Here is a 4056-nt window from a genome sequence, read left to right on the forward strand (position 1 = left end):
TCTTTTTAATTCTAGTCAGATACATGGGCCTGGCCCAACAATTCAACATTTTTATTTTCTGGGGCATTACTATTAATTTTCTATTTTTAGCCATATTATTTTTGTGCTGGTCCCACTGGTCAGATTGGTCCCACTTGTCATGCTGATATCACAATTGCACCCACACGTCAGAAATTGGAAAATTTGTCAAACAATTCTCATAAATATGTCCCCCTGGTCAGGTTTCCATTTCATAGTATTGAAAAGGAGCCAATAAGGCATCATATTTTATACAACAGCCAAGCAAAGTACATTACAATCATACATAGTACAGATCTGGTTTTCAGCTATAAAATACAACTAAATATACACATAACTAGCTCCAGTGGGCTAAAACGCATTGCTGGGTGTGGTTTTTCTTCGGGGTTCTTCTTCGTAGAGCTCCTGTGCATCTGCAAATAAATAAATTATGGAAAGTTAGAAACATAATAAAGTGACAAGGTCAAGATAGGCACAAGCAGCACATGAAAGGAAGGACATAAATGTTAATCTAATCTTGTTCTCTCTCATTGGATCCAACGAGAAAACAGGATAATTGTGGTTGAACATATGCAAATATCTGAATACTATGTCATAGCAAAAGAATGACTAGTCGTCCACTGCCAATCAATTTCGGCATGGGAAACAATCACCAATGATCTACAGAAAATTCTGATCGCATGTGTACATGTCCATGCAGTTAAACTGAATTGAGACAAAGAGTAAACACCAATTCAGATTCATCTCCCTGAAGGAAGTCAGAACAAGAACAGCTGCTCAAATTCAGAAGTTTCAACATAGGAACAGAACCAAATTGGACACCTTTAATAGGAAAAACAGAAGAGAGGTAAACACATACCCACATTGTTATATATAGTTGTGCTAGGGAATTTTAAAAACATAATCAAATGCAAATAGGAAGAACACCAAGACTGGATTCTGTATGAAGATAAACTACAGCCAAAGGAAGGGTAACAGATAAAGAAAAAATTCTGACACAAAAGGTAAGCTCATTGTGCATTTTATTTTTCAATGTGATACACAATAAGCATAAATAACCACCAAAATCTGTCAATACCGATCATTAACTAGACACGTTCCAACATAAAGGAAAAGCAATTATAGAGGTGTGACTTCAGGTACACAAACATAGCAAGGCCATAGCAGCCATGCAATCACTTAACTACAACGATTCTTCCTACTATTGGCATTCTTAGAAGTGAAAGCTTCTGCTAACTAGTCTATTACTTCATAGTGTGATGGCATGTAAATATATTTAGTAAAATATATATATTAGTAGGTATGTAGGACAACAGCATGCATTGCCCTTATCACGCAAGAAGAGGCTCCCAATGTATCTACCAGCAGGAATCTTAAAACACATCCATCAACTCTTTTCATTATCTTGGCCAAGTTAATACTCGCTCAAAATAATACAGCACATCAACTAAACGACCTCAGGCATTGTGGATTCTGAGTCCAGCGACGAATGAACAGGCAAGTTTCGTATATACCGAGGTTCTTGTCGAGGGTACGGGTGAACTAGTGGAGTGCCAGGGCACCTTGAGGCGCTGCTTGAGGATGCGGCGCTGGCGCTGGATGCGCACGACCTCGGGCCACTTGACGAACCAGTGGAGGTCCTTCTTGGGCCTTCTTGTGCGGCAGGGCGCCACCGATTCCAAACTGCTTCGGCCTCTTCTCGAACAGCGGGTTCACCACCTTGTACTGCAACCACACACCAACGCAACCCAGTCAGAACACACGCGCCGGGACCGGGAGACTCCAAGCAGGAGCAGAGGAGTGGGTGCAGCACCGCCGCCTTCTTCTTCGCAACACCGGCGCCTTGCCGCCTCGCTTCGGGGCCTGCACCATTCACAAGATGGTGAGGAGGGCAGGGCCTCGCACCGGCGCCATGGGCTGCTCGGCCGCCTCCGGCTGCTGGCGCTTCCCCATGGCCGGGAGCTGCACCTTGGGGGATCGGCGGAACCCTGGCCCAGCAACGGAGATGGTGAGGAGGGGAGGACCTGTCAAAAAGGAACACGAGACAAGGTGAGGTGAGGAGGAGATGGTGCACGAAGAAGGAGGGGAGGGGCTTACCTTTGCCAGATCCGGCCACCTCTGGCCTCATGCCACATCTTTCTTTGCCTGCGTCTAGAACTACACAGGTCAGTTTTCCCCATGCCACATCTTTCTTTGCCTGCATAGTAACATTAGACACATTAAATGAAGAGCCTTAGTTTTAACCACATTGAATTCCTAAATCCAGTGCATAATCTTTTTTCAGAAGGAAAGAACAATCCTATCCTATTCAATTACACTTGGTCTGAAACCTTAGACAGTATGTACGCAACCATAGTTATGCATAATTTAATTCTACAGAAATTTGTGCACGGCACCAACTCGACAAGTCATTCACATTATCAGACCATAGCATGCCTATAGTAACTTACTGTGAACAAATTGTTGTGATAACTATTTTCACAACCCTATGGATATATAAACAAACTTGCGAATGGTAGCGTGTCTGAGTGTTACCTCCTGAATGAAATCAATGTAGTGCAGAGCACCATGCTTGAACTGAGTTCCGCCTCCCAGAAAGACCAGGTGCTCCAGGTGCTCCCCGAGACATTAACCCAGTTCTGGTGCCCCTTGTACTCCACCAGCTTTGTACGAGGAATATTGCTATACCATATCAGAACCAAAAAAAACCATGTCAGCCAGGTACACAAACCATGTCAGCCAGGTACACAAACCATGTCTGAAGATAACTGAAATCATGCACCAAAGACAGAGAATTCAGTTCAATGTCCAACTAAAAAAGGACCTGCTCTCTGCTATCATATCTGAACCAGTTCTACTACACGTGCAGGTGTACCAAATCCTTTAATCGGCATATGTGCTATATGGCAGGAGAGAGTTCATCCAAACACAGCTAAAGAATTTGGAGCATTCTAGCTAATAAGAAGGAAATATCGTATGCTTCTTCTACATACGGTGGAGCTGCACCAGCATTTGTTTAAGGATCGGCATGTCTGAATTTACTGTGTGTTGCATCTGTGTTGGTAACTGAAATTAGTAGTACCTCTGACGACCTCGGGACGGAACCACTGCTGCGCGAGGACGGTGGCATGGCGCTCGGCCTCCCCGCTGTAGGCCATGGCGACCTGCGCGAGCTCCTCCTGCAGGGCGTGCACGATGACCTCCTCGTTCTCCACCGCGTCGACCTTGACCTCGGAGGCGGGGGCGGGGCGGCTGCGGCTAGTAGGATCGGAGGACGACAGCAGTCAGCATCTCTTGTACGGCACCGGACGCGGACGAGAGGCGTCGGAGGGCACGGCCGCGTCGTTGCCGGAGAAGAAGCAGGGTGGCTCCTCTACCGGCGCGAGCGCGCGACCGTGGAGAAGCAGACTACCTCCCAGCTCGGAGAGCGAGGGGAGCCCGCCGGTGCTGGGTCGCGGCGGCTCCCTTTCCCTGCAGCCGCCGCGTGCTCTGGTACATCTCCGACAGCGTCGCGCCGCCGCCGGCCCCGCCGGAGAGATCCATCACCGCCGCGGCCGGTCGGAATCGATCGATCGAGGGGGAGAGGAGGATTGTTTCCGTATCTTGGATCGGTTGGGGAGGGAGCGTGAGAAGGTGGAGAAGGAAGCGAGGGGCTGGCGGGGAGGGTGCGGCGTCGCGAGAGAGAAGACGGCGAGGAGAAAGGGGAGGGGGTCGGGGTGGCGATGCGGTGAGGAAGGGCACGATGGAGAGGAGCTCCGCCGGATCTAGAACTGGAGAGGAGGAGAGGGAAAGAAAGGAGGCGGGGGGTGGATGGAAAATGACCACGAGGACATAGCTAGGGTTTCGGGGTTGGTGTGGAAGAGTTGATGACTGCCGTTGGATTCGCGAGCATCCGACGGTGTTTGATGCATGATCCGCGTGAGATGTCCGCGGACCAATCAGAATGCAGTACGACGTTATGGCCATCTAAATTGGTCGTGATTGACTAAAAATAGATGGTTACTACAAATCATCTGGATGATTTAGCCAAAAATAAGC

General features: G+C 48.1%; 1 long non-coding RNA gene across 1 annotated transcript; it reads right to left on the reverse strand.

The window, feature by feature from the left end:
- Positions 1 to 244: 244 nt before the first annotated feature.
- On the reverse strand, positions 245 to 3752 carry LOC119319010. Its single transcript, XR_005154311.1, has 6 exons — positions 3101 to 3752; positions 2554 to 2700; positions 2116 to 2215; positions 1832 to 2042; positions 1533 to 1743; positions 245 to 431 (listed from the first exon to the last, which is right to left on the reverse strand). It is a non-coding gene; the product is annotated as an uncharacterized LOC119319010 (long non-coding RNA).
- Positions 3753 to 4056: the final 304 nt, after the last annotated feature.

The sequence above is a fragment of the Triticum dicoccoides genome, chromosome 6A (genome assembly GCF_002162155.2).
Source record: "Triticum dicoccoides isolate Atlit2015 ecotype Zavitan chromosome 6A, WEW_v2.0, whole genome shotgun sequence".
In the NCBI taxonomy this organism is placed as follows: domain Eukaryota; kingdom Viridiplantae; phylum Streptophyta; class Magnoliopsida; order Poales; family Poaceae; genus Triticum; species Triticum dicoccoides.